Source organism: Cucurbita moschata, unplaced genomic scaffold (assembly GCF_002738365.1).
Source record: "Cucurbita moschata cultivar Rifu unplaced genomic scaffold, Cmos_1.0 Cmo_Scf00026, whole genome shotgun sequence".
Classification (NCBI taxonomy): domain Eukaryota; kingdom Viridiplantae; phylum Streptophyta; class Magnoliopsida; order Cucurbitales; family Cucurbitaceae; genus Cucurbita; species Cucurbita moschata.
Window position 1 is genome coordinate 2,112,022 of NW_019268542.1, and position 16,487 is coordinate 2,128,508.

The window sequence follows — 16,487 nt, forward strand, 5'->3', positions numbered from 1 at the left end:
ATGAGGCGCGTCTTGGTGTATTGCATAATGTCGTCTCGCATGTTTGGCCAGAAGTACCCCTTTTTTATTAGGACGTATGTTCTTTGCCAACCAGGGTGTCCGGCCCATAAGGTATCATGACATTCCTGAATGAGCTTCTTCCTCAGTTCTCCCGTTCTTGGGACATACAATCTGTTTCCTTTTGTCATCAGGAGGTCTCCCGCAACCCAAAACTGTCGTGTTTTCTCAGCTTTAGCTAGTTCGACGACGGCTTTGGCCGATGGGTCTATATGTAAATATTCTTTGATGATGTCGCGCATCGATCCATCAATCTTACTTGAGTGAATATGGGCTAACATGCACAGGGCGGCATGTTCGCCCGTCCGACTCAGTGCGTCAGCTGCTTGATTACTCTTTCCTGCTTTGTGTTCAAACTTGAAGTCGAATTTGGCCAACGACTAATGCCATCGGGCTTGTTTTGTCGTCAATTTAGGTTGATCGAAGAAGTGGCAAATGGCGCTGTTATCCGTCTTCACTACGAACTGTGATCCCAGGAGATACTGTCTCCAGACTCGTAGGCAATGGACTACAACCAGCATTTCTTTCTCTGAGACAGTGTATCTCCGTTCGGCATCGTTGAGATTTTGACTTTCGTAAGCGATGGGGTGGCCTTCCTAAATAAGGACCCCACCTAGGGCAAAGTCGGAAGCATCTGTTTCTATTTCAAATGGCTTTGTAACATCTACCAACCCGAGGACAGGACCCCTTGTCATGGTTGTTTTCAGATCTTCAAAGGCCATTTGACAATTATTTGACCACGACCAAGGGTGGTCTTTCTTCAATAACTCTGTCAATGGGGGAGCTCGTCATGAAAACCCTTCGACGAACTGCCTATAGTAGTTGGCTAATCCTAAGAAGGACCGCACATCGGATACGGAAATAGGAACTTTTCATTCTTGGATAGCTTTTATCTTATCGCTATCCATACTAACCTGTCCACATTTGACGACATGTCCAAGGAAGTTGATGCATGTTTGTGCGAAGGCACATTTTTCTTTCTTGACATACAGTTGGTTCTGCCGCAGCTTGTCAAACACCAGCTTCAAGTGCACTTTGTGTTCCTCTAGGGTTATGTAGTAAACAACTATGTCGTCGAGGTATACTATGACGGACTAATCCAAGTATTCGTAGAAAACTTGGTTCATCAACGTGCAGAAAGTCGTTGGGGCGTTTGTCAAGCCAAAGGGCATTACTAGGAATTCGAAGGCCCCATATCTTGTTACACACGTCGTCTTGCGCTCGTCCCCCTCGGCAATACGTACTTGGTAATACCCTGATCGTAAGTCCAACTTCGTGAAGTATTTGGCCCCGTGAAGTTGGTCGAACAAGTTAGATATTATCGACAGTGGATATTTGTTGCGTACCGTCACCTTGTTTAAGGCTCTATAGTCTATGCATAGACGCAACGTCCCATCCTTTTTCTTCTGGAATAGTACGGGGGCTCCGTAAGGTGCCTTTGCCGGGCGAATGAATCCCGTCGTCAACAACTCATCCAGTTGTTTCCTCAATTCGGCTAGCTTGGGTGGAGCCATCTGGTATGCGTTCTTCGCTGGCGGCTTAACCCCGGGGAGGAGTTCGATTTCGTGATTAATGCCTCGACGAGGTGGTAATGTTTGGGGTAAGCTCTCTGGCATTATGTCGGCATAGCTGTTTAGTACCTCCTTGATTTCATTTGGGACAGTTTCTTCGGTGGTCGCTTCTTCCATCAGTGGTATGGCCATAAATGTAAGTTCCTCTCGTGCGAGTCCTCTTTTCAATTGTATGGCCGAGATCATTCGAAGATTACCTGGTTGCTTGATGCTTGCAGGTATTACTGTGGGGTTGCGGTCGGTGATTACCAAGCATTTCGCTAGTGGCATTGGGATAACTTTGTGTTCTAGGAGGAACTCCATTCCAAGTACCACGTCAAAGTCGTCCATCCGAACTACGACAAGGTCTAGCTCTCCTGTCCAATCCCCTATTTTGAAGGGGACTCTTTTAGAAACTCCCACAATAGGCAAGGCCTTAGAGTTGACAGCTTTCATTTTCCCAGGGTCCTTTCCTATGGTGAGCCCCAATCTTCGGGTTTCTTGATCGGCAATGAAGTTGTGGGTCACTCTTGAATCTATCAGAGTGCTCTTGCTCGGTCGAGAATTTATTGTCGCATCTACGAACATGAGCCCTTTCTCTATTATCTCCTTTGGTTTGACCTTCCGTTGGAGGGCTGACAAGAATTTGAGCGCGCCCATTCGGGGGTTGTCTTGATCTTCCTTCTTGTCTAGCATAGTCTCGACCCTTGCATCATTGCTCTCTTGAATGGACACTTGGAGCGCAGTGAGAGAGGCTCGATGAGGACAGTAGGATACTTTGTGAGGACCTTTACACAGTATGTATTATAAAGGCGTCGTCGGGTGGTTCCTTTGATGGTAAGGTCCTCGAGATGTCCCTGCTTGGTTGTTCTGAGGAGGTCTATCCGTCCATCCGCTTGGTCTGTCGTTACCTTCATTTGGTCTGTTGGGGCTTCCATTTCGATGACCTAGTGGCTTGTATGTTTTGCCCCCAGTGTTTGGGGCTGGTGTCGTTCTTTTTTGGGATCCCGCTTCGTTCCCATAGTCTAGGAGTCTCTCGACGCAGGCCATTGTGGCAGCTAGGGTTTGGACATTGTTCTCATGTAGCTTTGTTTTGGCTCACAGTTGTAACCCATTTATAAAGAAGAACACCCTGTCCTTCTCTGATGTGCCCTTGATATCTAGCATTAGGGTCGAGAACTGTCTGACATAGTCTCGTTTGCCTCCAGTATGTTTCAGGGCTACTAGTTTCTCCATTGCCATATGTCCTGCGTTTTCGGGGAGGAATTGGTCCCTCAGCTCTTTCTTGAGCTCTTCCCACGAGTTGATGGTGCACAATCCATCCTCAATGTCTTGCACCTTCGTACGCCACCAAAGTTTGGCGTCGTCTATGAGATACATCGAGGCTATGGTCACCTTCTTGTCATTGGTACAAGCCGTTGTGGCTTTGAAGTACTGTTCGACATCAAAGATGAAGTTTTCCAACTCCTTAGCGTCCCGATTCCCTTTGAAGGCTCTAGGGTCTGGGAATTTCAGTTTGTTGGATCCTGCATTAGTTTGCCCAGCCATGACGTTCTCCACGGCTTTCATGGTCACTTCAATTCGAGTGCTCATGGTGGCCATCCTTTCTTGGATGTCGTCGATTGATGTTCTGAAATCATCAGCTAATCCATTGAACAAGCTCATCATTATATTTTGTAGCACGTCGAACTCTTCGCCACGTCCCTCTTTGTGCGCGACAGAGCTATCCGGACTACCAGACGGTTTTGGGCTGCTCGTAGGAGCAACTCTTTCTTCGAGCGAGGTTACTCGAAACATCAGTTCTGCGATTGGCAACCCATCCAGGCGGTTGCCCATTGCGTCGATTTCTACGACTTTCCCACTCAATTCTGTCACCCGTGCTTCCAGGAAGCGGAGGGTGTCAGGGACTTCTTTGAGGAACAACATTTCCTCCTCTATTAGCGTAAGCTTGTCGGCTTGTGCTTTGGGTGTCGATTTTGTCGCCGACATGTTTTCGGTCTATACTATGTCACGGAGCTAACAAATCTCTGATACCACTTGACAAAATCACACTTTTGAAGGCAGCGGACTAGCGATTGTGCAGGCACTCACTTTTCAACGACAAGTGAGTTAAGCCAATTTGTTCTTGCGTCGCCTACGACCAAGCGACGTATGATCGAGCCTCTAGCCTCGGTTTTAAAAGAAGGTTTTAGAAAACGAGGGCAGAGAGAGATTTTAGAAAGAGAGATTTTTAAAAGAGACGTTATATAAGCAAGCAAGTAAGAGAGATAACAACGACTTACAATATATAACCTTGGGTAGGGAGAAGTTGACAATTAGTCATATTCCGTATAGTACATTCTGAGGCATTTCATGTCTGGCAAGCCTAGACATGATATTTTTGAGGCGTCATACGCCCAAGAACTACAAAAGTAAAAACACTAGAATGAAAAGACATGACAAGGGTTTGGCTTGTCATGGGCATGCGGCTATGGGCAACACGCCGTGGACGAGCATGACCGTGACACCGTGCAGGGTAGCATTGCCTTTACTTATAAAAAATAAAAATAAAAGTAACACGTGGCTTGATTATTTTAAGACATACTCAGTAAATGACCATCGGGCTAGCATTCTCAGTGGACTATTTTCCTGGTCGGGCTAGCTCTTGCCGGACACCCTGTAGAAATAGTGACCATCGTAATAGATTCATAGGAATTTATCCATATTTTTTTTTTTTATTGTAGATGATAGCGAGGAGAGGAAAGCTAAAAAAAATGTCCTGAATCAAGAGGAGGAAACTTCAACCAGTTTGAAATTCGAATTATAATTAAGTTGTCTTCCCCGCTCTATACATTGACTTATAATTTATGAGGGCTGAATCTAGAGTTTGATGGAGATCAGATTAACAATTATGATACTTTATGAGGACTGAATCTAGAGTTTGTTAGATTAACAATTTTGATGAATAAACTAGCTTTATTTGTGTTCAATAGTAATGGAGAGACCATATAAAGGCTACTAATAAGGAGATTTGATCCACACCTATTAGATCCTCCCTAGAGACTGAGGCTTGTTGAGAGAACACTTAAATTATAGGTTAATCATGTATTGATCTAGACAAACAAAAGAGATTAGAGACCACTTAACTAAGTGCACCTAGAACCCCAACTAATCTTGAATGGGTGAATTACACGGTTTGAGTAGGAAGAACGAGGTTCAATTAAAGACTAAGCTTAACAGGACTAGATTACCAAGCCGTGGGATTAGCTAACTCCAGGGCTTAGATAAAACAGCTAACTTTGATAAGTAGGCTTCTTATTAAGTATTTACTCATTTTTACTATTTCTTATTTTTCAAAGATATACCGAGGGAAAAAAAAAATGAAGTCCAGTGAGAGCATTTTTGCATATCTTTATTTCATCTAAGTTAGACGGTTGACCTACAAGTAAGCCTTGGTACATTTAGGGAATTGAACCCCGGTATAAATTTTTTTTTTTTTTTTTTAAAGAAATTTTTTTAAAAGTCACTCAACATAAAATTAATCCAAGCAAAAAGTATGTACTCTCAATGAGAAAGATTCTAAGGATAGGATGATTAAGAAAGATTTAAAAGAATCGAAAGTTATAATCTACAATAGCAAGAAATAATACATACGCGCACTTAATGTGCAGAAGATCGTAAGTCTTTCCCTTAACCTCTCGAGCAAACCAGCTAATTTTAACCATCAAAATTAAATTTAGCTAAACTAAATTTAAATTAATTAAATAAATAGTGAAAATAAGCATCCATACTAAATTAGCTATTAAGTGATCATTTCGAAGGTAGGGCGGATGCCCTATATGGTTAGAGTTGTGAGAAGGTATGAAGGATTAGGACATGAAATTGTAACTCCCAAATATTTAAATATTTAAGTGAATAAAATAATATTTTAAAAAATAAATTTAGAAAAATAAGCTTTATCGAATTTCAAGATAAATAGCAACCAAAAGGCTAAAACTCCAAAGAACGTTGTAGAAAGCCTAACGCCGTCCCTAATCTGTTCCTAAGACCTATGTGTAGGTGCCATGATGGAATTACATGTTTCGATTGAGCAAGTTTGTAACAAACGTGGCAGATTCTCGAGGTCTAAAAGTAATTCAATCCATTTTTGTCCCTCTACAATGCATATTAAATTTTATTTTTTTAACGGTATAGTTTGGTGTTCTCTACTTCATTGCTTGGGGCAATTTGGAAAAGAAGCTCAAAATTTCAAGAACGAGCCTACTTCGAATAAGAACCCAAAATTTTCTCAAAACTTTTCTGTCATAGTGCACCTCAAAGGCTCATTCTTGTCTCTTTAGTTTTAGAGGAAGATTCTTATAACTTTTTAAAGCAACTCGAGAAACTCACGAGAATAGAAGTATTCATTCAAGTCCCGATTGGTAGGAAATTTTAAGATTTTGAATTTTTTATTAACCCTGTTAAGAATGAGAAATAGAATTGAGATGTGATCTTCATTGATATTCATAACGTTTAAATAGGATACAAGCTATCAACTAATACTTCAGAATAAAGAAAATATAAACTAACTAAATCTTGAGAATAAAATAAAATATACTACTAATAAAATTATAAAATAAAAATATTAACGGAAGAATAACTAAAATATATTTCTTTATCTATATCTTGGCCATTGGAAGGAATTAAATTTGGATAATGTATTTGGTATATTTCTAAAAAATATAACTAATCTTGTTATTTCAACAAATTTTATTTTTTTATTTTATTATTATTATTATTATTATAGACGATGGGGTCGGTCCATGGATTTTCCTTCCTTTTGCCGGCGTAGAGATACTGAGGTTTATTTATTTATTTATTTTTTTGTAAACGAAAGAAACATGTTTGTTGAAAAAACCTAGAACTCTAAAGCTTCGGATCAAGCCAACCAATAGGTTTACTTGACGGAACCTAAAAAACTACATATTTGACTAAGAAATTTGAGCTCATTAGTGAATGCAGTCCCTTAAACCTGTGCCATGAGATTCACATGGAGTTTATCCACATTTTATTTCGAAGGTGATATAGAGGAGAGAAAAGTTCAAATAAGCCATGAATCAAGAGAAAACTCAAATATTTTGAAATTCGAATGGTAAGTAAGTTGTCTTTGTCATCTCGTAACTCTTTGAAAATATGTTTATAATTCATGAGGATTGAATCTAGAGTTTGATGGATGTTAGATCAACAACTTTGATGAATAACCCAGCTTGGATAGCCACTATAACACGTAGGTAAACTCAAGTTTCAAAGGTATTTGACCACGTGTTTGCATCTTCTTCTTGGTTGAAGGTAAAAGATGATGACTGATTTAGTTTAACCAACCACGTCCTTCTTTTTAATGAATCAACTTCAAGTTTTTGGACTCTTCTAGACTTGTTACCATGAAATTCATTTTGGTTCTTAACTCTCGAATCATTTTAAGATCTCTGTAAGAAATTTCGAGAGCATTAGAGTTTGGAAAGTCGGTGTTAAAGGATATTAAGTTATAAATTATGATTTACTATATATATATATATATTTTTTACCCTTTACTCTTTATTACAGACAAATATCTCATATGATTGAGGATATTTAGCCTTCTATTATGGTTTACCGTAGGTAACATATTTGATCCTTATTATAAGTAAATATCTAGATATTTACCTTCCATTACTAATTACATAGATATCATATTTTCCGTAGATAGTCGATTATGATTATATGGGTTGGCTAGTACTACGTAGAGACGATTAAGGTTCCAACCTCTGATTATGAACTAATCTTGACTAATGAGGGTCTACTAAGTAGAGAGGAATGAGACATAACCTATAAGGGTCCGTGGTATATTAGAGGGTACTACTAAGGGAGCTTCAATTGTGTTCCGTAGTAGAGATGTATGCAACCAATTAGGGAGGTCATAGAGAGGTTTTTAATAGAGATACCATATAGAGGCTGCTAATAGGGAGATTTGATCCATACCTATTAGATCCTCCGTAGAGCCTAAGGCTCATTGAGAGAACACCTAACTCGTAGGTTGGTCATGTATTGATTTAGACAAACAAAAGAGATTAGAGACCAATTAACTAAGTGCACCTAGAACTCCAACTAACTTTGAGCGAGTGAATTACATAATTTGAGAGTAGGACGAAGTTCAATCAAAGACACCAACTCTAAATAGAGTGAAAAAAAAAATGAAGTTATTTTGTGATTCAAATAAGAGCTCGGAAGACTTCCACTATTAATATAGGAGGGTAAAAAGTAACCTATTAGGAGTTCTTCTAGGTGCACGTAGCCACTTATTTCTAATCTCTTTATTTGGGGAATCGAACCCCAGTCAATATTGTGGGAGGGTATTATGATACCACTACACTAGATGTGCACATCCGAGTAGGAAGTAGTGTGTGTTTTAGTTGGACCATAAAGTTAGCCAACTCTCTGACTTGGTCAATCTAGCCTTATTAGGCCTATAAGTCTAAGCTTCTTCACTACTATTACAGGAGAGTAAGTCACCAATAAGGGATTCTTCTAGGTCCACTTAGCCACTTATTTCTAATCTCTTTATTTCATCTATGTCATTAGACGATTGATCTACAAGTAAGCTTGAAAAATGTACATCCAGGAAATCAAACCTCGATTAGTACCCTGAGAGAATATTATGATAGCACTACACTAGATGTGCACATCCAAGTGGGAAGTAGTGTGTGTTTTAGTTGGACTATAAAGTTAGTCAATTCTCAATTCTCTGGCTTGGTCAATTTAGCCCTACGAGACTGAGGGTAAGTCACCCATTAGAGGTTATTGTAGGTGCACTTAGGCACTTATTTCTAATCTCTTTATTTCATCCAAGTCATTAGACGATTGACCTAAAAATAAGCTTAAAAAATGCACATCCGAGGAATCAAACCTCGGTCATATTATGATAGCACTACACTAGATGTGCACATCCAAGTGGAAAGTAGTGTGTGTTTTAGTTGGACTATAAAGTTAGTCAATTCTCAATTCTCTGGCTTGGTCAATTTAGCCCTACGAGACTGAGGGTAAGTCACCCATTAGAGGTTATTGTAGGTGCACTTAGGCACTCAATTTAGCCCTACGAGACTGAGGGTAAGTCACCCATTAGAGGTTATTGTAGGTGCACTTAGGCACTTATTTCTAATCTCTTTATTTCATCCAAGTCATTAGACGATTGACCTAAAAATAAGCTTAAAAAATGCACATCCGAGGAATCAAACCTCGGTCATATTATGATAGCACTACACTAGATGTGCACATCCAAGTGGAAAGTAGTGTGTGTTTTAGTTGGACTATAAAGTTAGTCAATTCTCAATTCTCTGGCTTGGTCAATTTAGCCCTACGAGACTGAGGGTAAGTCACCCATTAGAGGTTATTGTAGGTGCACTTAGGCACTTATTTCTAATCTCTTTATTTCATCCAAGTCATTAGACGATTGACCTAAAAATAAGCTTAAAAAATGCACATCCGAGGAATCAAACCTCGGTCATATTATGATAGCACTACACTAGATGTGCACATCCAAGTGGAAAGTAGTGTGTGTTTTAGTTGGACCATAAAGTTAGCCAATTGTGGAAAGTACTGTGTGTTTTAGTTGGACCATAAAGTTAGCCAATTGTATGATTTGGTCAATCTAGCCCTATGGGTCTAAGCCTCTTCATTAATGTTACAAATGCACATTCAGGGAATCGAACTCGAATAGTACCATGGGAGAGTACTATGATACTTTGAAGTCTTTTCAATTTATTATATATCTATAATGTTAGTTGTGGGGTTTGAACCCACGCACACTTATCAAGAGAAGTTTTTAAGTCTTTCCCTTAACTTCTCGAGCAAACCAACTAATTTTCTTTTTCAAAATTAAATTTAGCTAAACTAAATTTAAATTAATTAAATAAATATTAAAAATACATATGAATACTAATTTTTTTTTTTCGAGAAATATATTAATTTTGACGAGGGTTCATAGAATGATAATTTTTGTCTTATACAAAGAAAAATTTCTAAATGGTAACCGGTTAAGATTATGAAAAAAAAATAATATAAAAAACATATTTAACTTTTATTTTTTTAAAAATAATTTATGCTTTTAAACTAAGTCCGTTGTATCACTTAAAATCTACGAAAAGTTACATGTTTGAATGTTATTTTTTTTTCTGCTTAATTCAAAACATTAAAATTACTGACACATCAATTTTTTCGTGGGCTGTTACCCTAGATGATTAATTATGATAGAAATTGTAATTATTTGATTAATAAATGTTAAATACAGTTTCCTAAGTGATATTAGACGATAAAAGTGATGGTTTTTCCTTGATAAAAATTGTATCAACTTTTTTTTTTTAATAAACCGAACATTTTTGTTATTTACAAGACTAAATAATATTTTGAACGAAGGTTTTTTTTATTTTTTATTTTTTAATGTATTTAATCTAGACGGCATTTTAAATAAACCATAATTTGTTAGGGAATTAGATTATCGAGATAGAAACTTTCAAGAATGGTGCAACCCTTGAGTCAACTGGAGTAGAAGTGGGAGTATAGACCGAATGATTTGATCTTTGGGTTACTAAAGACAATGAAGGGTCTTGGTAAGAACGATTATTTTAAAAAAGCCGACGTGATTAGCTATTAAGTGATCATTTCAAAGGTATAGTTCGGTGTTCTCTATTTCACTTCTTTGGGCAATTTGGAAAAATATAATATTTTTTTGGATAACAACCCAAAATTTTCTAAAAAAAATTTCGGCCATAGTGCACCTCATAGGCTCATTCTTGTCCCTTTAGTGTTAGAGAACTTCTCTATAACTTTCTTAAAGGAAGCAACTCGAGAACCGACTAAAATAAAAGTATTCGTTCAGAGAGATAAGAAATTTTAAGATTTTGATTTTTCAATTCTAACTCATAAAGAGGAAATTAGAAGGTTAAACTTACACCATTTATTTTCTACCTCTACGAGAAACATTTTTTTTTATGAACGGGTGGAAAGTGTTGAGGATAATTGGGAGTGAGTCCCACATTGGTTAATTTAGTGGAAGATTATGGATTTTTAAGTGAGAAATACTATCTCCATTGGTATGAGGTCTTTTGGGGTCCACTCCAATGTCCATTGGAACTTCACCACCTGAAATGACGCTGTCTACTTCTTCACTCGTTGGTTAACTACCATAGCATAGGTAAAGATTTCATTTTATAACATTTTAAGCGAAAAATCATTGTGAATAGTTGGAAAATAGAGCAAAGCCGAGGTATACACAAGTACGAGGCAACACGAGTGTAAAAAAAAAGCTTGAAGAGGGCCGGGTAGGGCCCAAAGCCATAACCTTTAAAGTTAGGATTTTGATATGAGTTTTGACATGCTACTTGGGAGTTAAGTTCGTCATACTCAACGGACGTTGGACGGGGATGTATTACTTCTCACCAAAATGATGTCTACTCAAGAAAGATTGGAAATGCCTCAAAATGTAACTATAGGGGAAGGCATGATACAAGCTCTCCACCACCCCTGGGCCCTGTTAGCAACCTCTCTAGGTCTCCCTAATAGGTTCCATACATGTCTACTACGGTCTTCTCCCTAATAGGTTCCGTACATGTCTACTACGGTCTTCTCCCTAATAGGTTCCGTACATGTCTGCTACGGTCTTCTCCCTAATAGGTTCCGTACATGTCTACTACGGTCTTCTCCCTAATAGGTTCCATACATGTCTACTATGGTCTTCTGCCTACTAGGTTCCATACATGTCTACTACGGTCTTCTTCGTAATAGGTTCCATACGTCCCTAATAAGTTCCATATGTGTCTACTACAGTCTTCTCCCTAATAGGTTTCATACGTATCTTCTCCCGGTCTACTCCCTAATAGGTTCCATACGTGTCTTCTCCTTAATAGGTTCCATACATGTCTACTACGGTCTTCTCCTTAATAGGTTCCATATGTGTCTACTACAGTCTTCTCCCTAATAGGTTCCATACATATCTTCTCTCGATCTTCTCCCTAATAGGTTCCATACGTGTCTTCTCCCAGTCTTCTCCCTAATAGGTCTCATATGTGTCTTCTCCCTAATAGGTTCCATACGTGTCTTCTCCCAGTCTTCTCCCTAATAGGTTCCATACATGTCTTCTCCCGATTCCATACGTGTCTTCTCCCGGTCTTCTCCCTAATAGGTCTCATATGTGTCTTCTCTCGGTCTTCTCCCGGTCTTCTCCCAGTCTTCTCTCTAATAGGTTCCATAAGTGTCTTCTCCCTTCTCCCGGTTCCATACGTGTCTTCTCCCGGTCTTCTCCCTAATTCTCTCTAATAGGTTCCATACGTTTCTTTTCCCTTCTCTCGGTTCCATACGTGTTTTCTCTCGGTCTTCTCCATAATAGGTTTCATACGTGTCTTCTCCCGGTCTTCTCTCTAATAGGTTCCACACGTGTCTTCTCCCTTCTCCCGTTTCCATACGTGTCTTCTCCCGGTCTTCTCCCTAATAGGTTCCATACATGTCTTCTCCAGGTTCCATACGTGTCTTCTCCCGGTCTTCTCTCTAATAGGTTCCATACATGTCTTCTCCCTTCTCCCAATTTCATACGTGTCTTTTCCCGGTCTTCTCTCGGTCTTCTCTCTAATAGGTTCCATACGTGTCTTCTCCCTTCTCCCGGTTCCATACGTGTCTTCTCCCAATCTTCTCTCTTCTCCCGGTCTTCTCCCCAATTCTTCCTAATAGGTTCCATACGTGTCTTCTCCCTTCTCCCGATTCCATACGTGTCTTCTCCCAGTCTTCTCCCTAATTGTTCCTAATAGATTCCATACGTGTCTTCTTCCGGTCTTCTCCCTATTAGGTTCCATTCTACCTAATAGGCTTGCATGATATCATGGCGAACATAAATGGAACCTATTAGGGAGCAAAAAAGGTCCACATGATATCATGGCAAGGGATTGGATTGTCAAGATAAGAACTTTAAAAAATGGTGCAACCCTTGAGTCTATTGGAGTAGAAGTGGGAGTATAAACTTAAGTATTTCATCTATGGGTTGCTAAAGACAATGAAGGGTCATGGTAAGAATGATTATTTTTAAAAAGCCGACATGATTAGCTTTTAAGTGATAATTTTGAAGGCACGACCATTGGCTTATATGGTTTAGAGTTGTCAGTCTTCCACATCATAGGAGGAAGTTGGAAAGCATGAGTTGTTGAGATCCGAATTAGTTTCGAGTATAAATGAGAAGGTGTGAAGGATTAGGACAAGATAATAAGTTAACTTTTAAAATAGTGCACACAATGTGAATCGCATTCTATAGACGTTGAAGAAAAAAATAAAATAAAATAAAAATAAGAAAATAAGAAAATGAATTAATAAAAAATATTATAAAATATTAAATTTAGAAAAATAAGCTTTAAAGTTTGATAATTAAAAAAATAGCTTCAAAGGTCTTTCATTATATAGGCTAAGATTCTTTCAAGGGAGTACATCTAGTGAGCTGGTATCATATTACCCTCCCACAATATTGACCAGGGTTCATTGTTTAAGTCCGCCTAGGTTCAATGGCAAAAGATTCTTGGTAACTTTTTCATTTGTATGTCAAAAGGCACTTAACCCCTTGGTTACATAGGGCTTTCATTACATGGGCTAAGATTCTAATAAGGGAGTGCATCTAGTGTAGTGGTATCATAGTAACCTCCCACGTTACTGGAGTTCGATTCCCTAGATGCGCATGTCTATTTTGTTTACTAAAAAATATTGCTCTCAATAGTGTTTAAAGCACTTAACCCCTCGGTTACATAGGACTTTTCTTACATGGGCTAAGATTTTAACAAGGTGGTGCATCTAGTGGAGTGGTATCATAGTACCCTTCCACAGGTTAGCCTAGGATTATTATTTTAAAAGATTGGGGTTAAATAGGACTTTCATTACATGAGTTATGATTCTTACAAGGGAGCGCATCTAGTGTAGTGGTATCATAGTTACCCTCCCACGAACCCCAAATGCACATGTCCATTTTGTTTACTCTAAAGTTTACTCTAAAAAATTGTTCTCGACAGTGTTTAAGTCGGCCTATGATTCACATTTTAAAAGATTCTTGGTAACCTTTTCATTTGTATGTTGAAAGGCACTTAACTCCTCGGTTTCATAGGGCTTTCATTACATGGGCTAAGATTCTAACAATGGAGCGTATCTAATATAGTGGTATCATAGTACCCTCCCATATTATTGACCGGGGTTCAATTCTTCGGATGTGCATTTCCTGCTCTTGATCTTGTTTTTTAAGGGTCAGCCTACGATTCTTATTTTAAAAGATTCTTGATAGCCTTTTCATTTGTATGTCCAAAGGCACTTAACCCCTCGGTTACATGGGGCTTTCATTACATGGGCTTTGTATGTCCAAAGGCACTTAACCCCTCGGTTACATGGGGCTTTCATTACATGGACTAATATTCTAACAATGGAGTGCATCTAGTGTAGTGATATCATAGTACCCTCCCATAGCACTGACCAGGGTTTGATTCCTTGGATGCCTACCTTTTCACATTCACCGCAGATACTGATACATCTGTATCAACTCGTCTCACTTCTGCCACAGCATCATGACTAATACTTCCCGGAGGGGTGAAAACTATCTTCTTAGCCTTTAGAGCAGTTATTGTCTTGAGAACACTTCCCGGAGGGGTGAAAACTATCTCCCTCTTACATATCTAGCACCATTAACAATACGTCTAATGGTTGACCTAACTAGAACCTCATAACCTAAAGGCTCTACCTCACTTGATTCCTCTCATTACTAGATACTTCTACTTTATCCAGTTTCACCTAACTAGAACCTCATAACCTAAAGGCTCTACAACTAGAACCTCATAACTTAAAGGCTCTACCTCACACTTCTACTTTATCCAGTTTCACCTAATTAGAACCTCATAACCTAAAGGCTCTACCTCACACTTCTACTTTATCCAGTTTCACCTAATTAAAACCTCATAACCTAAAGGCGCTCTACCTCACTTGATTCCTGTCATTAAAACACATTCTGGCTAGATGGCCACTCTTGCCCCATTTAAAACAGGTCTTATTTATAGTAATATATGGTCCCTCATGAGTCAACCCACTTTTACCACAAACTGCCTTCCCATCACCTAAAGAAGGCCAACGATCTACTCGTCGCTATACTGCCTACTGTTGCAAACTTGAGGATATCTAAGTAAATTTTTGCTTACCACTTGACCGTACCTAACCGCTAGAACCCTGATTACCCCCCTAGAGTGGCAACATCTAATTTTACAGTAGCATTATAAGTAGTAACGAAATTTTAAGAAGCATGGACAGACACTGATCCCTATATCTCTAGCCTCAAACTCAGAATAAAGAGACTTGTCTTTTCTTTCTCAGTAGCAACCATATGAAGAGCAAACCTGGATAATCACGTGAACTCCATCTTATACTCCTCTATTGACATATTACCCTACTCCAATTGCATAGAGGCCTTTCGATTTCGTAATTTTACCAGAGCAAGATAGTATTTCTCACAGAATTCATGTTTAAATGCTACCCATGAAATTGGGACTTCATTGGCCTCCATCTTTGGCTTCTTTGATTTCCACGGCTGGTCCCTCCAACATATACATGGCACACATCACCTTATGACTCTTTGGGCAGTTGAAGAATGTAAATTTCGTTTCAATACATTCCAACCACCATTCCACTGCCTTAGGGTCAGTCCCCTACAAAAATTGTTGGGGCAAGTTTCATGAAATATCGTATATATTCAATTTCCTCCGTCACACATCGTCGTGTATAAGTTACTAGTCGTGGTGGTACCTTTGTCACTACCGCTGTACCAGGTAGCTCCTTAGAAATTCTTGGAGGTATCGCTACCTGAACACCTACTCCTGGTGCTTCAGACACTGGAGTCACATGGCTAGATACAGGGGCTATCGGAGCCGCCTGACTTCCAAGACCAGCAATAGCTGCCTGTAACGCCCAATCCACTTGGCTCTGCACCGCTTGATTCACTTGACTCTGAATCAGCAATTGCAAGGCCTCCAAAGCAATAACTACAGTCGACTGATCGAGATGCCGGTGGAGCAGCAAGCTCCAGAACCGCCTCTATTGGAGCAGTTCCTTCTACAGGCTACTCATTCCCCAGGTCCACATTGGACATACTAGGGTCTAACTTTTAACAATACCATATTTGTCACACACATAATTAAGTGGTCATAATCAATTCTTTCAAACTTTTCATACTATTCTTTCATACAGTTTAGATATGCATCACTTACCTGACCAAGGCGAGATATCACTCAGCTGGACTAAAGGGATCCATACTGTCCATTCTAGACTGTCTACAGAACCTATGACCTAGGCTCTGATACCAAGTTGTAACACCTCCTCATCGTCAACGTGATTCACAGGAGTTACCACTGAAATCGACAATGCACTTCGACAACCATTCTTAAATTTCAAAATATTTTCAGCAACATCCAGTAAAACATTTATAACCAGTACCATTTAAAACTTAAAACAACTGAAGTAAATTTTTGACAGTGAAAGCATAAGTACACAAAACAGAAACAAACATGAATTCATAATAGTCTCTAGCCTGCTGGTCTAGTCCTCGTCCTCGGTTGGCCTGCATCAACTAAATCTAGAAAGAAAAGTTAAATAATTTTGCTGAGTAATTAAATTACCCAGTAAGTGGCCAGCTTATCTTTCATGAGTTCATAACTAATCTTTCCAAGTGTTTTTAAGTTTTATTCACCATTGACTCCTAGTTTCTCTTACTAGGGTCATCTGTTCATTAATGAGGTATCTTAGCTACCCCCAGCTTAGGTTACTGACTCTCTCTCGATATGCTTATCTTGAATTTTCGGACTCGTATGTAAGACTCGCTTTCGGTCAAAT